Source organism: Rhipicephalus sanguineus, chromosome 1, assembly GCF_013339695.2.
Source record: "Rhipicephalus sanguineus isolate Rsan-2018 chromosome 1, BIME_Rsan_1.4, whole genome shotgun sequence".
NCBI lineage: Eukaryota > Metazoa > Arthropoda > Arachnida > Ixodida > Ixodidae > Rhipicephalus > Rhipicephalus sanguineus.
In genome coordinates this window covers 52,740,937-52,762,696 of record NC_051176.1, presented here as the reverse complement: position 1 = coordinate 52,762,696, position 21,760 = coordinate 52,740,937, and the positions used below count along the sequence as shown (strand labels likewise).

General features: G+C 45.1%; 1 long non-coding RNA gene across 1 annotated transcript; it reads right to left on the bottom strand.

Moving 5' to 3' along the window:
- Positions 1–9,990: 9,990 nt before the first annotated feature.
- Positions 9,991–16,406, bottom strand: LOC125756988 (uncharacterized). The gene is made up of 2 exons (XR_007414976.1): positions 16,305–16,406; positions 9,991–10,277 (listed from the first exon to the last, which is right to left on the bottom strand). It is a non-coding gene; the product is annotated as an uncharacterized LOC125756988 (long non-coding RNA).
- Between the last annotated feature and the right edge of the window lie 5,354 nt (positions 16,407–21,760).

Sequence of the window (21,760 nt, the reverse complement as noted above, 5' to 3'; positions counted from 1 at the left end):
GTATAAGAGAGAACACTCACAAAACACGTGAACACATTTCTTGGCAAGTCAATCATCTTCACAAAATACAACTTTTGTCTGTAGAATCCCTTGACCGAATTACTTTCTTCTGTAAAAGTAGTTTCCTGAAGCATGTGTGTGTGAAGCTCATGTTTTTAAACTAACCTTTAAATTTGGCTAGTTGTGGCCTTTACTAGATGGAATTGAATGGCAGGAAAAAGAGCCACAGTTAACTTAGGAAAAATTTGCTTCCACTGTGCATTCGCACATTTTAATGAGTAACAAGGCAAGCATCAACCTTAAACAGCATCTAAATATAAAGTTCTGTGTGGCTTCACACAGATGTGTGTGCCTTGTGATGTTTACTGTTTATGGCAATGAGACATTAATGTGGACACAAGTGTTTCAGTGGCACAAGGGCATCATACATGTAGGCAGGCAAGAAATGATCAACCTCTGAGTATAGATAGAAAAGGTATTCTCGAACCCTGCAAAGCCAACAACAGGAACAACTGAACTCTTACCAAGGGAGAGGTTTCTCTTGTGTGCATGAAGAGTCATCTATAACATGATGCTATATGACAAAATAGGAATAAAAGGCAAGAAATGAATTAATGACCCAGTTCAGAAAACACCTTGATGGAGTAGAGGCCACTGTTTCTTACTTTCTCACTTTTACTGCTCAAGCTGCAGGCAATGACCATAACTGGAAGCAGCTGCTGTAATTGGAAAATAGGAGCCGGACCCCTTGCAAAACACAGCTCCACTTTGAGCACTCAACTTTCGTCACGTCACCATCCATGAATGAAATACGTCTTAAATAAATACAATGCTTGCGACATACCTGCCAAGTTCCTGACATAAGAACTAGGCAAACTTGGCAAGGGGGACGGTGGGAAGGATGTTGCCATGAAAAAGCTAGCAATACCAACAAAAAGCATGACTGTTCACTTGAACAACCAGTTTATTTCTAGCATGTTTACCACCATCAACGTTTCGTGTGCACTGGTACCAAATAGTAATGATAACTGTCATAACAAGATAACATCATGACAGTGCCATGATGCCATCATTTTATAAAGGCAAAATATTATACTTAAGTTCTGTAACTGTCACAGCCTTTGCATATTTAAAAACTTACTTCCTCTATTTATCAACAGGCACCAGTGGAAAATGCAATATTAATAGAAGTATGCAAATGATAGTTTTCAAAACAGAATGAAGTACAAACCAAACATATTTTGCACAGTTTGCAAATAACGTGGAGTCTTCTCACTGCGACATTAGGTTTTATGGCACAACAGGGTAACTGAAGCTAAAGAGCACCAGGACAAATGTCTAATGATTGAGGAGTGTTAAAGGTTTAAAAATGCATTTAAAATAGAAGTTGTGTAAGGCACTAAGTTGACGTACATATGTTGATGCAACAATTATGAATTATATTCATTTGTTCATAAAACATGGGTAAAAGCTGAAGCAATAGATGTAAAATCCCTCAGAAAATTTCAAACCACTCACTGCAGAATTTTTGTCAATGCAAGAAGTGAAGGGCTCAGACACACTTTTGTACATCAAATATATATAATAAATATCACAAGTTATTTACATTTCACATTCAAAACATGAGGATGTCATTACATGGCACATTATAAAGCATGCTTTATTGAAGGCACAAAGGGAGCCAGCATAGGGAACAACTGAGCAATTTGCTAACTCTGGGCTTCCCAAAGCACATGTGGTGACACATTGTGTGCCACTTCACATCTGTGTACAAGCAACAGATTTTTTGGACACACCTGATAAATTGGATGGCTTTGCAGCACCATCACATGCAAAAGGACACCTGAAATTTCAAACACTGAAACTCTCAGCTGTCCCAATTTTTCAGACTTTCTACAGAAACTGCAAGTCTGAAACAGCATTATTCAAAGCCACCACCGCTGTCTTGTTATCTCGCAGGCTCGAACCAGTGCCCATGGGCACTAATCTTGTTGCAGCCACTGCAGTTGCTAGAAGCCAGCCGTGCTGCTATGTAAGGATGTTATGTGTTCAAGCATACACACAGCATTGCGGTGGAGCACACAAAAAATGAAAAGGACCACTGTGATGAGACAAAGCACAGATTTTTCAATTAAACATGTGCGTACCTGACATTTCCTGTCACAGCAGTAGCACCAAAAACCAAGCAAGTACACTGGTACGTCTTCAAAGCTATTTATGGTGTGGCAGGGCAATTCGAACCCTCTAGAGCAGTAAAAGGCCACACATACCTGCTAGGCCAATAGCTTAAGTTAGTGCACTCTGAAGTAACCTTAGTGGCACCATACTGTCAGTCTGAAATCTGAAACTGAGCTGCAACAAAGGCTTATTGCGTAGTCATTATTGAGGCATTAATGCAATGCTATTTCATCCGACTGTCTTCTAGCTTTTCACTGTGGTTGTGCTCACTTTTTGCATAATAAATACTTTATCTGTTGTGTGGGGTGCTATCACCCCCTGTAAAGTCGTTTTCGCCTCATGACGCCCGCGCGTCATAGTTAGCGTGTTACTTGCCGCTGCAAGAGATGGTGCTGTGCTCGCACGGTGGCACCAGCAAGGTTACGCGTGCGTATGACGATGAGCATTTGGGCTCTTTTGGGGCTTGGCAGCGTTCGTGGACGGATGTCTCTCGCGGTGGGTCCGTGGGGACGATACCGCAGCTCGTTCCCATGGGCCCTCGTGGCGAGTCGGACGTCGTCGACACCACGTTCGCAGTCATTATATGTTTTGTTTTGTGTGCATTATATTGTCTGCGTGTTGTATTGGCCTTATGTATCTGGTTATTTAGCATGTTACTAGTTATGTATTAGATTTGACTGGTGAGCCCACTGTTGTAAAAGTTAATAAATGTCCACGTGTTTGTCCGTTGCACGACAGCATTTACTGTGTCTGTGTGTTCCATGAGCGTGGCGTATTTTAAGACCCCACAGTTGTTACAAATGAAGATGAGCACAGCTTTGATAAAGGCACGCACATAGTGTATCTTAAATGGACCCTGAAACAGTTTTAACGATTTTGTAGAAATGTGTAGAGGTAGTTTCAAGGATTTTTAGCAGACACATTTAAGCTCTCTACGTAAAATGTGTAATTTATTACAAGACTTTACACCTGCAAATTGCTACAGATCACAGAGACTCAACCAAAAGAGTTTTCAACTGCCCACTTGAATTATACGTGGCATTATTCTTTATACCAAGCGCTAGCGAGTGATCAGATTGTGTACGTCCAATCTACCTCGCTGACCATATTTACAGCCTAAATGTGAACAAATGCTGTTTGTAACAGTTGAAATAATTTCTCATTTGTTTTGATTAAAAAAAAGATGTAACAGAAAGAGAATACACAATCACAATTTACTGCCAGACATGGGGACCTTCAGTGGACAGTGAGCGTCATCTGCCACTGTTACAATGTACTCTGTGCTGACGTGACTTGCGCAACAGTGTTTATCTTGAGGTTTTGTTTTTGAGAGGCACCATCAATTGCCCTAGGTGTGCTGTGGGCTGCAAATCTAGCAATTGGTGACATGTCAAGCTGCGACATTGTGTAAAGTGTGTAAGCTCGACAAATGGCGAGCGGACTCACTTCGATCATCAGTGCAGTGAGAATCTGCCTCTCGCTATACCACGATCAATGCCAGGACCTACGCTTCTGCAGCTGTAACCTCACACCCAAATACACCACCACATTGCCCATGTTTACGCTTATCGGTAATCGCTGTCAGATACTTTTTATTTGTCCGCATACTTCTTGGCATTTGCAGATTATCGACATACAGGAAAATAAAATGTGAACAGCTGGTATGGTTACAGCACCTGGTGGAGCAAATCTCAACCATGCGTTTCTTTCCACATGACCTCCGTGATCCACTTCGGCAGCGCGACGGCATACTGCCAAAACGCGTTAGGGAGGCCAAACAGCAGGAAGCACAACTCAATTTGTCCAGTGTGCTGCCATCGCCGGCTATACGTTAAATGAGTTGAGGAGGAAAAGCAGTGCTAAGAAGGAAAGTAACATACGATTGCAGAATGCTAGTTTGATACAATGTGTGTCGTCTAACCCTTTGGTGGACACAATGAGGGAACAGATGTTATCGTGCCAAAAACATTTTTCAGGAAGTACTGATCACTTCTTGTTTCCATGAAAACCAATCCGCAAGTTAAGAAGTGTTAAGAAGTTAAGAAGTGACGAAAAAAGTGGGCCATTATGTCTCACTGTCCACTTAGACCACTTTCATCAAGTCGGACTCGTATGACCCACTGTCTCACTTGAGACAGTTTACATTTTCTCGTAGAATGGTGCGAAGCAATTTGCACATAGTGGAACGTAACACACAATGCACATGTACTTCGTGCAGACTTCTTTTTTGCTAGCTGAGCACCAGCGGCACCGCCGTCACGCGCGTGCCAGTCAAGTTCGGGTTGTGAGTGTTTCCGGAGAACCGATGCTCATTTGGAACACCAGCCATCGTGTCATCACTATTGTTAGAGTTCTCTGGCAAGCTCCAGAATAGCTTAAGTGTTTTCTCAGCAGTGAGGCGCCTCTTCCTATCTTTAGAAAAAAAAAAGTAGGGCAGCTACGCACTAGTGGTGCGAAGGCTGAGGAAGCAGCCGAGCTGGTGGCGTGGCCCTCCTCCTTTCCCTCCTCCTCACTTCCCTTTCCCACCCCTTGCTATTCTATACTATAGAAGGCTATACTATGCTTTACCCTCTCATCTCCTCCTCACCCTCACTTTCCTTTCACACCCCTTGCTATGCTTTACTATACACGGCTACGCTTGCTCTCCTTCTATCTCTTTTTTTTATGTCCATTTCTATCTCTTTCTCTCTCTGTCTACTGCTTTCGCCGACTTTCTATCTTTTTCTCATTCTCCTCGTTCTCTCTATTTCTCTCCCTCTCTCTACTCATTCTCTCGCCCATCAGAGTTACTGCATCCCTGCGGAACAAATCAGCGCACGTGTTCTGGGAGAAAAGCAGAAGAAGAAGAAGAAGATGGCATGTGCCTGCTCATGATGATGATAACTTTCTGGTGTCACCACAAGGCATAGCAAAAAGCTTAACAGCGCCGCTGTAAAACGATGCTATCAGTACGGACCGAACAGCCCCCATGCTATCGCTATGCACACTATGCCTAACATGAGCACGTGAACCACACTGCTTTTCGTAAAACACGTACAGTTTATCTATTCATGCTTAAACATCACAAAAAACAGCTGACAGTTTTTGCTAAGTGGTTACTGTAGTGCAAGAAGGAAAGAAGTGGAAATTTTGAGGGCTCGTTTTTCTTTGTTATACACAATATTAATGAGCACTAACAGACAATAATGCCAAGGAAAGTATAGGGGACGTTATTAGTAGTAAACGTAATGTAAATGTGAAGAAAGAAAAGTGGACAAAAAGATAACTTGCCGCGGGCAGGGACCGAACCTGCGACCTTCAAATAACGTGTCCGATGCTCTACCAACTGAGCTACCGCGGCAGCCATCCCCCCGTCCACTTTGTGGGGTATATATGTGCATTTAAACGTGGAGCGTCAGTCAGCGCCGCCAGTAGCCATGACGGTGAGTGTGAAACACTCTTCATTTGCCTGTTGGCGTCACGTAGCACACGAACTTATTATGAGCACTTCAAGCTTTTCTTTGACGAAGGGCTAGTCTCGAATATTGTAGCGGAAACGAACAAGCATGCTAAGAGGACTCCCAAGCGAAGGCTGTCCAGAAAGTCACGCCTGCGGTTATGGCAGAATACAGATCTTGCCGAAATGTACAGCTTTCTAGCGGTTGTGTTCTTGATGGGCATGGTCCGGAAAAATGTTCTGAGAGACTACTGGTCCAAGAACACCATGTTGGATACCTCTTTCTTCCGGTCAATCTTTTCGGTCAACCACTTTTGCGTGCTCCTGCGAGTGCTGCACTTCAGTTCCCTCACTAATGCAAAGAACTGCCTAAGAACACTCAGACCGGTAATGGAAGAAATAGAGGAAAGATTTTCCATCTTTTTTGTTCCTTTTCAAGACCTTTGCATCGATTAGTCTTTGATACCTTGGAGAGGACGACTTTCTTTTCGACAGTATATTCCTTCCAAGAGACATCGCTTTGGAGTGAAGTTGTTCATGCTTCGTGACGTTCATACAGGCTACAATTCGAGATTAATCGTCTATACCGGAGAAACTACAGCTGCGACTACTATAATGGAGTTGGGATTCTCAGGGTCTGTGGTCATAGAGCTGCTAAGAGACTTCCTGGACAAGGGGCATTCACTTTTCGTGGATAACTGGTACACCAGCCCAGTACTATTCCAGTTTCTCTTCAACAGGCAGACAAATGCTTGTGGGACGGTGCGCACAAATAGGAAAGGGCTTCCAAACTTTACAAAGAAGCTGAAGCAAGGTGAAGTGGATAGCTACCACACGAACGCTATGTTGGCGCTGAAATGGCATGACAAACGAGACGTGCACATGCTGTCCACAATGCACAGCACGGAGATTGCCGAAGCTGAAAAAGTGGATTGGAAAACGGGTGAAAAGAAAAAGAAGCCAAAATGCGTGCTAGAATGCAACAAAAAAATGGGACTAGTCGAGAAAGTTGACATGCAACTGAGCTTCTCTGAAAGCATCAGAAAATCAATGAAGTGGAACAAGAAATTTTTCTTTCACTTGCTGGACCTGTCACTGCTAAACACTTTTATTCTCTTCCGTAGAAACACCGCATCCACAACGTTTGCGGACTTCAAACAGCAAGTAGTGAGCCAACTGATCGAGGAGTATCACACAGAGAGCAGCAAGGCGGGAAGGCCAAGCGGAGATCCTCCAGTTAGGCTGACAGCGCGACACTTCATAGAGAAAGTGCCACCCACCGATGCACAGGGAAGCAGGACCCAGAGAAGATGCTACGTCTGTGCCAACACCACTCGACGACAGAAACTTCGCAAAGAAACGCGCTACATGTGTGTGGAGTGCAACAAATCACTCTGTGTGGAGCCATGCTCCAAAGACTATCACACGCTGAAAAGTTTTTAGTGTTAGAGCACGAACATTTTTAACCGGAAAAGTACTCTGGTGTGCTTATTTTTGTATGTCTGTGAGCTATGTTTAATACAATGCATAATTTTTATTTATAAAAATCTGCGAAGTTTTTTTAAGGATTTTGCTTGATTTCATCATGAATAAACCATCTGTATGTAACAACAAAAATGATTTTTTTGTCACTGTACGGTCACGAAAAAAAATTTTAGACAATTTTTTTCTTAAATAGAACCGTCTGAAGAATGTATTTCAGCAATAAAAAAGTTACACATTTTTGGACTGGATTTCACGAAAAAATTCAACCCTCAAAGGGTTAAAAGCTGTTCACGAAGTACCACATTGAATACTGTAGTCACTGCTATTATATTTCAGCTTGTAGTTTCAAAAGATTTCGAAGGCTCTGGTTGCTGGTGTATACAAGCTTGCCTCAGTTTAAATAATTGTAGTATTTTTTATCGGTTAAAAGTGATCGCAATGTTCCTTTGTTAAAGCTGGTGAATGTTCATTTCAAATAAAATGTTGTAGAATTTCTGAGCTGTTTTGAAGACTGTTACCTTACCAGTTGCTGCTTTGAATATGGTTACCTTACTATTTGAAAACTGTTCGAACAGTATTCGATTTGTAATCACATACCTGCCAAATTTGGAGAAACGGAATCTGGGAGATCTACTCAAAGGGGGGTGGGGGAGGTGTATGAAGTATGCCGACCGCGGGGGGGGGGAAGGAGGGGGGTACTGCGATAGCAATTATATGGACACTGTCAGCGGGATTTTGCGGTCGCCACTGATCTGTACAGAGTCCAAACCGATAACATCGCTTACGCATCGTCTGTTTCACGTGCGAGTAAATGCGCACTTGCGCTAGGGACGAACGCGGTTGAAGCAGAGATGAAACGATCCGGCCGTCACCATCGCGCGAAGGGCACATGCGATAACATCGCTCCGCGTGCGAGGCCTGTCGTTGCTTGCTTAACATTTATTTCGTCGGGCAAGGGACCATAAGGGGCACCGTTGAGACGGGGACGGGCGCAAGCGCTGGCGAACACGCTATCTCGACAGACATCGGTAACGGCTACCCTTTTAAGTGTTGGGCTCTCCACTTAAAGCAGTAGTGACACAAAATTTTGAAGGCGAGATAACTTGTGGGATAGATTTGTGTGTACACAAACGCATCATCTACGAAATATTAACGGCTGATATAACCTACAACACATTTAGGATCAATTTTTAAACTGCGTGTAGCGCATCTGTACGCGAAACGTCCCACCTCGCGTCACCGTGACGCACGGGGCGCGCAATGCACTGGACGCGCGGGGCAAAACTGGATTTCCGGGAGATTTTCCTATGACCCGTACAACCGTGAGAAACGTTCAAAATCCGGGAGTCTCCCGGGTAATCCGGGAGACTTGGCAGGTATGTATTCATATTCGATTCGGTGTCATCACTATCAGATTCGTATTCGATTCGGTTCTGAAATTCACTATTCGCACAACCTTATTTCATGTCTTACAAGTTGTCGCAGCTTTATAAGTTACCAATCGCTAGATTTGCAGCACACAACGCAGCTAGGGCAATTTGTGGTGTCTCGGAAAAGAAACCTCGAGATAAACAGTCGGGCAGCTCACATCAACACGGAGCACGTTGTACCACGCGTCTCGGAAAAGAAACCTCAAGATAAACAGTCGGGCAGCTCACATCAACACGGACCACGTTGTACCACAGGCAGACGACGCTCGCTGTCCACCAGAGGTTCAGTGATGTAGGCTGAACGTATCCAATCAGATCGGGTGCCGGTGCTACACATGGTAGAACAATGTTACATAAAATGGAAGTTATAAACTCATTCGGCTGAGCCACTGCAACCTGCAGCTATTCACATGTTTAAAGTCTTGTAATAAATACAACACTTGATGCAGAGAGTTTAAATCAGTCTGCAAATGACCCTTGGGACTTGCTTTACCAGCTCAATACGTTTATACAAGCTCCTCAAAACAGTTTCATGCTCCCTTTAAAATAAAAAACCTCGACTACTGTGAGAATTTTCTAGTTTGCTAGTTACCCTGAGATTTGTGCGTGCGCATACACACACACATAGGAATGTAGGCAGGAAAAGCTTGCCACCCCCATTCCCTGAGAATACGAAAACTCTCTGCCTATGAGCAGGGGTAGTGTTGCCCTTCATGTCAACAGAAGCCTATAATGTGACCAAGAGTCTGCATACTGCATAGCCATTAAAGATTAAAACAGTCTAAAGCTATAAACTAGAACCTTCTTGCTGGCAAAACCCAGCCCAACGTTTCGTTTTTCACTGTGGTCTTTTAGGGAAATAAAGCAAATTGGACTGAACTGAATACAGCCCCTTCCTTGGCCTACGTGTATTACATTGTCAATTCCCCTATGCCTGTTGCTTTGCCTTGCGCATGAGAGCACAACCCAATGAACCTGCTACACCACTAAAAACTGCTTAAAATAGCAGCTTGTCTCATTGTTTACTATGAGGCCACTAAACAGCATCAGCCCAACAGGCAAAAAAAACCTGCTTGGTTTGTCGTTGCCATCTGCCCTATGTGTCAAACTCGCCCTTGACACTATCAATGTGCTTAGCCACAACTGACAAGGTGCTCCCCTATGAAAATTGAAGACAATATGATAATTATGCAAGAAAGCTGACTAGGAGTGCAACAGCTTCAAAGCTTTGCAAGATAACCAAGCTACATGTATTTACAACATGCACAGTTATTAGTTTTGACTTTTATTCCCAGAATTTCCCATGTGACCAGTATTTCCTCAACTTTTCCGTGTTGCAAGACATCCTGGTGGGTTTCTGCAGATCATGCTGCTCTCTATACTTGAATTACTGACCTCTGGATTGTTTTCAAATAGTGGATTCACTTTCCGAAGCTATGCAGAACAGTAGCAAAAAGCATGTCTGTCTCCTGCACTAAAAGGAATACACACTTTATTGAAATCTTAAATAAAAACTCTCCATGCATTTGATACACCGGTGTCGATGCCATGAATACACAAATGATGCCTATGAAAAAACTGCATTCTTTAGCTTTGATGCAGACGGCACTGTCCTTGTCTTGACTAGGTGACTTGTGACTAGGTGACTTGTGGGCTGCTGGACTTAGGAAGATCTAGCCGAGGACTGGGCTTCGGTTTGGGCACAGCTCTTTGCGGCTCCCTTTTTGGCATTCTGCTGGGCCCGTTTGCTGAAACACAGAGGGGTCTATCATTCACACAATGGAACAGACATGTGTAACATTACGTGTCACTTTTGGCATAAAATTTACAGCTGCATGCAATGAAGGTCTGGCACTTGTTTATTAGTAACGCAGTTCTGCACACATTGCAGTTTACGTACAGTAATCCCTCGTTAGAGATGATGAAAAAGGAGACCGCACAGCAGCAGTGGGTTCGCGAACTATCGAGTTTTCTTAAAGGGGTGCTGAGACAAAAATTTTGGCCTCGCGTTTTTTTGCTGCAATGTGTTGCTGGGGGCCTGTTAGTCATAACACGGCACATTGTTTGCTGCAGCGCGCGACAGATAATTAATTACAGGCTCCTCATTACCGACCAGTGTCAGTTTCGGTTTCAAAAACAAGCCTCCGGGTGCAACTATCACCACACCTAGTGGGTGCAGAAAAACAATGCTACAACGAGTTCATGAAGGGCACTTAGGGATAGCGAAATGCAAAGGAACGGCAAGGCTACTAATGTTCTGGCCCGGCATGGTCGCCCCAATAGCAGAAATGGTATCTAAATGTCCAACGTGTCGACGATTTGCATACCGGCAACCAGATGAACTGCCCTTACCAACGGGCCATCCCCCCTCTTTACCTTGGGCCCGTGTAGGAGTTGACCTCTTTCAACACGCCAGGAAAACATACCTTGCTGTATATGATGCATACTCTAACTACCCCAAACTGCAGCTCCTCTCGCATACGACAAGCCATCATGTAATTGATCAACTTCGACTAATCTTTGCGCGCCATGGAATTCCACTCGAAGTATGCACAGATGGCGGACCACAGTTCGTTTCACAAGAATTTTGCTCCTTCGCCAGAAAGTGAGACTTCAGGCACATAGTGTCAAGTCCGGGGTTCCCTCGTTCAAACGGTCTAGCAGAGAAGGGAGTGCAAGTAATGAAGCGTCTGCTCAAGAAGACATTGTTTGCCAAAGAAGATTTATGGATTGGTCTTCTGAATTACAGGATGGCACCATTGGAAGATGGGATAGCACCGTGTGAGCTGCTTATGGGCAGAAAGCTGAGGGGCCGACTGCCCAATTTCGCTGAATGCGAGGCTCCTGAGGTCAAGAAACACACACAAGCAAGCCGATCAAAGCATCTACTTCCCCACTGAACGAAAGTGAGCACATAAGAATTCTAGGGGAAAACGGCTGGACTACAAAAGCGTGGGTCGCAAAACCACTCGCACCTCGATCCTATCAAGTCCGCACAGAAGATGGAGGCTGCCTTCGTCGAAATCGCCAACACTTGCTCAAGACCCAAGAGGATTTTTAGCGAGTGTCACACTACATATGACGATGACTGTGATGATGCCGCAGCAGCGCAGCCGGAGAACGTGCGGCGGGCTCCATACTCAGGCGAGCCACAAAGTGGACAGCGGCAGGATAATGGCCACTCTGAATTATCACCAGGACCACAGCCAGCCACTCCGTGGTCTTTATTACCCGCACCGAAAGCTGATCAGACTTCAGGAACTCCTTTGCAACTCCCCACTGCAACAGAATCCTTCGGCTCAGCGGTCGAGGACGACCAGCCGCCCGTCAGCGAAGATACTGGTGCTCGCCGTAGTGCAAGGTCTAGAAAGGGGCCCTCTCGTCTCGCCTATGAAAGAGACTTTTAGCGAATTCCTTAAATTCATATTGTTTTCTTTCTGTGTTCCTTCACAGGAATGGAGGTGTATCGAAGTAGCAAGTCTAGCAACCATGAGGCCGGCATTACTTATAAAAGACAAGACGCTACAACAATAAAGGACTTTTGTTCTGGATCTCTTGTGTCTGCCTGTCGACACAGTCATGTGAGGGGAGTAGGGGGTCCCCAAGGGTCCCCTTTGAGGGTGTCAGTAGCGCGAGGATGTCGATCGCTCACGCAAACTTCAAAATTCATTTAAAATAACGTCCAAGCTATACTCACTGTTGGTATTTTGCAGATGATATACGCATGTTCACCGGAATCGATCCCGCAGGCTATCTCGGCCACGAAATATTGTGTTCGCGTGCATGGAGCAGACAACAAGCGAAAAGGCGCGCGTATCAGCAGCCACTCACAGGGCGCGCTCAGTACCACGCGACTTGAGCAACCAATCGGCGTCTAGCTACAGCATCACCGATGCCATCATATTTTTCATGTTTGTGCGTTTATTTTTGATCATAGACACATGGTTCCACCGGGAGAAGTACTGCGGTGAAACAAACTTTCCGGTAACACCAAACTTTCCACAAACAGCAGCGAAGGTGCGGAGGTATCACACTCAAAAATCAGCCATTCTTGCGCAGATTTCAGCCAGCTTTATGCTAACAGCGGTCAGAAAAAAATTTTTTAAGCACACTCTGAGACCGTTTTCGCGGTGTTTTAGGTGTGATATGAATGGTCATGCAGAATCCCAATTTGTGCTTCTCTATTTTTTACGAGAATTTCGCGATTTGATCCCCGCGTCGCCACTTAATGGCGCTGTCATGGAGCTGCTGCTGTTGCCTTTGAATCACCTCCTGCTGGCACTGAAGCTGCCTCTGGAGTGGTTCATTCTGTTGCTGAAGGGCCTTCTTGTCGTCCATTTTGTCCGTAGCCCGAGCCATGAAATGTGGGATGACGTGAAAGGTGAGGAACAAATACCACATAAAAGCAGAAACAAACAAGGGTTTACTGCCTCAGCGGAAGACCGTACTGACGCCTTGAGCGTCTGAGTAGTGAGTGGCTTGTTCCCTGCCATGCAGCCTACGTTCGTATTCCCCTTGTGATCGACGGTCGGCGGAGACGTTGCACATGCAGCCATGTTGCCTCCGGTGTTGATGATGACAGGGCATAGGCTGCACCGAATAGTTGGACGGCGCGTCGCCACAAAAGTATGCAATAAGGGCGGCAACGGATTGGGCATCGGGATTATAGAGTGCTTTGTTTGTGTACACCGACCAGACAGGGCTGAACAAGTGTTAAGTTTCTGTAGTTTGGCTTGAACCTCTGCTTCTGTAATGGGCCGGTTCAGGTGATTAAGGGGGCCTACGTAGTCTGGGTGTGTTATGATGAGGTATACAGTAAAAGCTCGTTAATTCGACTCTCGTTAATTCGGAAAATCGGTTAATTCGGACACGTCATGTGCTCCCTGTAAATATACGCATCACTCTATGAGACTGGGCGCTCGTTATTTCGGACAGATTTGACCGCAAATCGGATAATTCGGCGATTTTCGGGCGGCTGGCGAGGCTCGAAAACGAAAAAAGAACAATTCGGAACAGAAGTGAAGCTCAAACGCAGCATCGCCATAGACATCGATTGTCGACTTGGCTTGACTTGAGACTGGTTGAACGCCTTTTCTTCGCGTGTGTTGTTGGCGGTGCCATTTTATTGCTTTGTTCCCATTGGTGTGTTGCATCGTTGAACGTCGTTTTATCGAGGAACGATTCAGTACGGCTCCTTTAGCTTGATTGTTGCTGGTGCTTTTGTGCTGACTTTTCGTGTGAACGCACTCTCCGCCGATGGCAACGACGGCGAAGCGGCCCAAGTACGAGGCGAAGGACTTCACCACCAAAGTAGAAATTTTGCGTGCCCTGAAAAATGGGCTCTGCCGACAAGAAGTTGCTCCTGTGCCATGACGTCGGCAAACAGTACGACGCGAGTCTCCTGAGCGCAGTTAGCATTCTTGTATGTGTGGCAGAACACGCCTGCGCACGCCATTGTCAACTGTTTCACGCACAGTGGCTTTGTTGTACCCGACTCCAGCGATGCCGAAGTGTCGCCGGACGACGGTGCCGACGATGGGCAGGATTTCGGAAGTGTTATGCCTGATGCAGTGACACTAGAGGATTATATCGGCATTGATGATGGCGTTGCCACTGTCGGCTGTCTGACTGATGAGCAAATCGTCAAGGAAGTGATGCATGGCAACGAATCCGAGAACGAAGAGCCTGAAGAGGAGCAGCCACACCATGAGCCACACGGGCCCCCTCGCACTGTGAAGGAAGTCGCGGAGGCCCTCGTCGTCCTTGAAGAATTTTGTTTTGGCACTGCAGACGGCATGCGAGCTGCTGAGCACCTTGAAGGGCTCAGAAAAATTGTGTCCGCGCGAATTTCTGCTCGAAAACAGACACGCATCCGCGATTACTTTGTAAAGTAAAGGTATGTTGAAAAAACTCTTGCATTTATTGTGTTTATTTTGACCATTCGATAATTCGGACATTCGGTTAATTCGGACATTTTTTCCGGTCCCTAGAAATCCGAATTAACGAGCTTTTACTGTACAAGGAAGTACAGTAAAAGCTCGTTAATTCGGATTTCACGGGACCGGAAAAAATGTCCGAATTAACCGAATGCCGAATTAACGAATGAACAGGAAAAACAACATTAAAATTAAGTTGGAGAAGCATACCTTTATTTGCTGAAGTATTTTGTAATGGTCGTCTGCGTTTTCACGCAGATTCCGGCTTACATTACAATTTTTCTTAACTTTTCCAAATGGCCAACAGCACGCAAACTGTCGGAAGTGCTCAGGCACACGCCCTCTAATATCAAAAGCGCCTCCGAGACTTCGCGTGAGGTGCGATGAGGTCGCGACATCATTAATAATTTCTTGATCGGGCAGGAGACCAGTCGTGGTGACACAATTGACACAATCATCAATCGCGATGTAGTCCTGAAGGGTCATATCTGTGGGAAGGACAGCATTGAAGGTCGGGCAGTCACCGTCGGTGGACTCGGCTGACACGTCGTCGATGCCACCGTCGGCTACTGCCGCATGCTCGGGCCTCACATGTAAACACGGTCACAACGGGAAAAAACAAGAACTCCGCAAGAAGAGACGGTGCCGACACAACACAAGGGAAAATGGCGTCGGAGGCGCAGTGGAGCGAAGAAAGAAGACGCCGACGTTCGGTGACGCTGCGATCGCCCCCACTAGTTGATGACGATGGCAATGTCACTCAAGTTTCGGTTTCGCCCCAGTGGTGCCAGCGCTGCTTTACCACACATTTGTGTAGCGGCAGCCGTCAGAATTTCTCCAAATTAAGCGGTGCTGAGCCCAATTCTGACGAATTAACGAAGGTTTGGTCCCATAGATTAACATGCACTTTGGCCGGGACCAATAGAGCCGTCCGAATTATCCGAATTTACGGGTGTCGAATTAACGAGCTTTTACTGTATTGTTTTTGAAGTTCTTGGAGGAGTTCTGGTGGAGGTATATCTGAAGCATGTAGGAGTTTGGTGAGGTTGTGTCTTTGGGTAGTTTTAGACAGAGTTGGGTCTATTAATTGCCTAAAAAAGTTCCAAGTCTGAGGGAAACTGATATTGCCATTTAATTTGTTGCAGAGTGATTCCCAGTTGTGTAGTGAAAGAGTTGCTGCGTGAGTGTCCTCTTTATGAAGCGGGCGAGGCGACATCTCAGAGTATGGCTCAAACGCTGTCTTTGCCAGTGTCATTCTAGGCTTGCTTTAGCGTCCCATAAATGTAGGAGGCGGGAGTCAACTGTGTCGCTTGGGCAGTCCTCTCGTATGGGACGAGTTATGGGATTGGATCTCACTTTGAAGTTGTCTGGACCATTTAGTGATGTTCATTATAGGGGCATGGGTGCAGGCTGCTCTACGTGTGCACAAAGAATCTCACCTAGCGAAAGTGGAGCTTTTGGGAGGCCTGCAGGATAGCTGCGTATTTAAGAGAATTTCAATAATGCAATGATCACTACCCAACTTCTCTTGCATGTTGCATCATGTGGCATGAGGGAGGCGATGTATGAATGTAAAGTGTCTTTACAGGCACTGTTTCCTGTGCGTGTCGGAGAGGTAGGGTCGGTGAGTAGGGAGGGACTGGCTTGTGCTAATCGTGACAAATTACTGAAACTCACAAAAAACAACATATCGCCTCCTTTTCTTTCATTAAATATAATATCGAGTGCCTTAGAACATGGTGTGTGAATTTGGCAAATTTGCAAGCAGGCCATCATAATTCATGCCTGAAGGAAATAAACAGTCCCAAACTTTTTTAATTATAACTTAATTCACCTCACCTTGAGCCCTTGGCCTTGCTTGTGGAGGCTGCCTTCTTCTTTGGCCTGCCGCCATGACCCTTTTTTGGTGAAGCCCTTGATGTTGACTTGGCCGCAGACCTGCACCACAATTAGAGCACACGAAATGCCATCAATGAACAATACATCAAGCCAAGGATATTGCACATCATAGTTGCATTATTTCTCCTTCCCTCTCAAAGGACAACATGACATCAAAATAAAGGCAATTATACTCCTGTCACGTGTCTGGTATAATTGCTCAGTAAATTGAAAAATAGTTTAAATAAGCGAGAAGACAAAAAAAAACAAAACTGGAAGACAACCCGGCAATGCCTGTTTGTATGACATACCATATTTTCTTGCACATAACCCACGCCAAAAAACGAGAAAATGTGCTTAAAAGTGGGGGTGTGGGTTACAGTGGTGGGTATGCCTACCAGCATTTTGGAGCAGCAATTGGAGCTGGTAAATTCTGCTTTTGGAGCACCTACCCATGTTTGGAGCAGGCACGGGCTTTTCATGAAACACACAGAGGAAGAAAATTTAGCTTTAATTTAGTTTGATGTTCCCTCAGTTTACATAATCATTTCTACATAAGCAGCAAGCCTACAAAATAAGCACAATAAATGGTGAAGGATATTGCACCAACAAGCTGGCTGCAGCATGAAAACTGTTCATGGCAACACACACACGCACATTATATATATATTATGAGACAACGTACGGTACGACAGTAGAAAGGCTATACAGTCAAACCTCGTTACAGCGAACACCGCATTAACGAACATTTCAAATTAACGAACTTTTAAGAAATCCCGTGCCAACTGCTTATAGTTTCAATGTAAAAATATTTCACTACTACGAACTTCGGAATAACGAACATTTCAGAATAACGATCGTTATTTAATTCCCGTGTAATCTTAACAACACCTCAGTACTACGAACTTATATCCCGAAATGCGAGGATTCTTAGATTTCAGTGTATCGGTCATGGCAGTCGGAGCTGTAAGGTAGCAGATGACGCAGCGCGAAGAGCGGACGCCCTCCCGCAGAAACCCGAGATGGCGCGGGAGGAGAAAGACGCGGGCGGAGAACTTTTTTTTTTTTCCTCCTCCGTTGTGGAGGCGACAACGCATCAGGTTTTGTAAAGGCCCAACCGCATGCATTGCACGCGACTGCGACAACTGCGACAAACGGGCTCTGTCGCGACGGGAGCACCCACATGTTCGCGACAAAGTGTCACGGTTGCTCGATTGAAAACTATTGCGTGCACGCAGGCAAATTACGAAAAAGAATTACAGAGTAGATGAATGACAACATGCCAAGTTTATTATTGTCTTGTTTGAGATAAGGATGCCATAAAAGCGTTTCGTGACTTCCTTTTTTCGCAATCTTATGCTTAACCGCGACATAGTATCTGCTGTGATCCCATGGGGCGCCCGGAAGCGTACGCTGCCTACGCTACGTCGCACTTTGCAAACTGCGTTATGTTGTGGTTAGTCCACGAGGTGCATCTCGACAACGTTTCCTTTTGCTGTCATAGAACGTTTAAGAAAAGCTGCAGCGCCTCACATCGTTGCTTCGCAGGGAGAAGGGCTACCTCACACGACGACGATGTTGACATTGCAGCAAGCTACCACCAATGCAGCAAGCTACCACCGAAACATCAGAACGAACCGTCGATCAGAATTAACGACAAAATACGGCCGCTGCCTCGTTCTCCGCGTGAGATGGGGCTGTAAAGAAGGCAGTCTATAACTTGCGTTCCTTAAGTATGCGCTGATTGGAAGCATCACGAGCAAATTGCAACCGACGCGAGGGTCAGAGCTCTATGGGTCAGAGATGCCGCCATTTTGCCGACAGTCATGCTCACTTCCGGGCGACAAGCGATGTTCTCTGGCTTTCCAGAAACCTGCGACGCGACAAGCGATGGCGATGGATGGTCCACCGCGACAGCAAATCCTGTCGGCCGTCGCTCAAAACTCGCGTGCATGCAGTTGGGCCTTAAAGGATTGCAGCGATGACATGGACGACGATGTCACGGTAGCACCCAAAGATCGCGACGAGTCCGTGTCGGCCACAGATGCGTTGGACTACTTGAGGAAACTCCGCATATTCATAGAAAAAAGCGGAACAGCGACCGAAGTGGCGCATAAAAATGCGGACGGTCTAGAATCGTTCGTGACGCAGAGTTTGTGCTGCACCCGTCAAAAAACGATCACGTACTAGTGTTTCAAATAAACGTGCCTTGTCTGACGTTCACGTGTGCATTGTTGTGAGAAACGAGTTCAAGGACGTACCGTTGCAAAGATAGGACGTTTGCGTTACTGAAATTCTATTGTTATGGTAAATTTTTGGGCTTTCACTATAACGACCTTTCAGAATAACGAACATTTTTCCGCGGTCCCCTGAAGTTCGTTATACCGAGATTTCACTGTATTTCAATGCAGTCGCGCGAGGCAAAAATGGCACAGCCCGCGTGACAAAAGATAATGATAATCTGCATAGTCAGCGCTCACACTATTTTCCCCCCTTCGCGACAGCAGTCAGCAAGTTAGCAAGGTAGGAACGCCGGATATATGGTTTCAGGCGCGAGACACGAGCGATCTCAGTACTGCAGCAACGACGATCAGTAGCCGAGCTGACAGATGCAACGCGACAGTTCACAACAGCTGTCCTTCCAGCACGGTGTATGGACCAAGATATCTATGAAGAAATTTTTCACAGAGCCCAGGTGTACGAACAGGTGTCCACAGGAGCACTTCGTTGCCTGGGTGGAATGACAGAACTCAACATTTTGCATCAAAACCAACTTTCCTCTTGTCCTCAATAGTAGCGGTGTTGGCGCGGGCAATTTCACGGCAGCGGGCGATGCAAGCAGCGAACTCTTCTGGCAGGGATATAGATGGAACAGAGGGTGTGGACAAGGTGGTGGTGTCCAGAACAAAAGACTGTGCACGGTCATACACGAGGAAAAACGAGCTGTAATTAGTTGTGCGTTGTACGGCAGTATTATAGGCAAATGTGACGAAAGAAAGTATAGTGTCCCAGTTCTTGTTATCTGGTTGAACATACATGGAGATCATGTCGGACAAAGTTCGGTGAAAACGCTCTGTAAGACCATTTGTTTGCGGATGACAGTGCTGGGCAGTATCGAAGATACATGTATCTTCGATACTATCTTAGATACTCTTTGGGTATCTTGTATCTGTATCGCGATACATCTCGCGAGACGTGTATCAGTATCTGTATCTCCGACACATTGAAGAATGTATCGTGTATCTTAAGATACAAGATACTGCATCGCAACATCACCATGCGAAACAATAAACGTTGGTTGAACTCCGCTCCTCAAGCCGATACTGCTCCCACTAAGGCACCAGATTAAAACTAAAGACAGTGACATTATTTTATCTTTTCGCCAGAGTTTTCCAGCGAGAGCAGGGATGAGCTCTGAGCATCCCTATTGAGGGAGCAGAGTCACGTGGTGGCGCTCACGTCGTCTTGACAGACGAAAGCGCGAGCGTCTACGCCCAGAGGACATTTTGCTTTCACGGATTCTTTTTTTTCCCTTTTTAGTTGTGTCAGTGCATGCTATAGCAATTGGCTCTTATCCACTGTCCTATGCCACGTATTTCAATGCGTGCAGTGTCTTTTGCACAAATTCTGATGCGGTTGTAGTGTCATTATCGAAGTTTCTCTTGCGTTGTGCTTCGTTACGATGTCTGAAGAAAGCAAGCAAAAGGGTTGATTTGAGTGTCGTGGCTTTCACACATCGGTGATTTGAAGGACCTCGTCGATGCATGTTTGGCTTACATGCAATGAGATTGACTTATATGCAAACGAGATTCGAACAGCTATAGCACCACTGGTACCAATGCTGGATCTAAGAGAACAAGCATTCGTTAAATAGAAGCTATTTTGGCGTCTATTTGATTGGCATCTATTGGATTGTGAGCACAAGTTCTTTCTAAGCTGTAATTTTCTATCTCATATATTACCTATGTCTCTGTATTGGTTTTTTCGGGTCTGCTTACAGCAGTATGTCTTTAACGTGCTGGCAAGGTAAGCTCGAGATCTCTGCTTTATTCTTACTTTTAGCTGTCTTCATCATTTCTGCTACTGTTTACAGACTTATATTCTACTTGAGTTTACTGTTATGTCAAGGAGACGTTAAGAACAAATGTATAATAATCTGCACGTGCTTGGAGCATAGAGTAACAAAAATTCTGCTTACTGCTTAGTAAAATAGCGAAATTGAGTTTTCATTAAAATAACGTAAATTATTAGCAGCCATATCAAAGATGTTAGCAAAGGGATTGGAGAAACATTGTTATACAAAATGCTCAGTTTTTTCTAATGAGCGTCTCATGGAGTCGGTTTACGCTACTTTACATAGGCACTGAATTTTCTGTGGTCTCACCATAAATGCCTAATTCTCATAGCTATTAGGGATTACCCGCAGCGGTAGTCTAGTGGTTATGGTGCTTCACTGCTAACTCGTAGGTCACGCCGGCCGCAGTTTGATGTCCGTGTGCTTATATTTAAGTTTTATAACGCCACGTGGTCGAAATTTCTGGAGCCCTCCACTGCGGCATCTATTATTATCATATCGCTGTTCTGTGGGACGTTAAACGCAACAATTATTATTAGCTCTTGAGGGTGCCGCCTGTATCGTGTTCCTATACTTATTCGCTGTGTTTGATGCAGAACCGCTTTTCTGTTTTACTTAGGTAATTTTGTTTTTCTTTTTTAATCTTCTCAAAATATTTTAACTGTTACTAATCACCAGGTAATTGGAGCTTAAGTGGCAATATAGTGTGAATAGCGGCGGTGTCCTGCAGCACTTCGTGCAACTAACACGTCTGACACGTTTCCTGGACTGCAGATGTTCTCTCATGAAAGAAAAATTGTTAAAAGATCGTGCATTACTGAGCACGTCGCTAATGAACACTTTACGCCAGCAGATATGTAGCAAATAAAAGTAATTGCAGTTTTATGTCCTCTACGTAAACACGATACGTCGCAGAGAATGTCGCTACTAGCTCCTCGCTGATGTACACCTGTCCGGTGATCGGGTATTGGAAGATGGTGCCATGTTTACGGGCAAGGTAGAACTTAACGGTATTTGCACCATTGTGCGGAGGCTTCATATTGAATTTCTTAAGATTAGATCGCATCCCGTTAGCTGGTCGGCAAGCAGAGCATCGCCTCCACCCAATAACAGAAGCAGCAAGCAAAAACTGTTATCAGCGAAGTGTATAAAGAGCTGTCATGATATGCAGTTATATAAAGCAACCCAAATAACTTGTTTCAGAACGAAAGTAAGATACCTTCAGCAAGAAATACAAAACTTCTGAGTTACTAACAGGCATTTCATTCAAATGAAACAAAGATGGTCGCAGTTAATAAATAAACTTTCAAGCGAACATTTTTGTGTATTGGCGTTTAGTGCT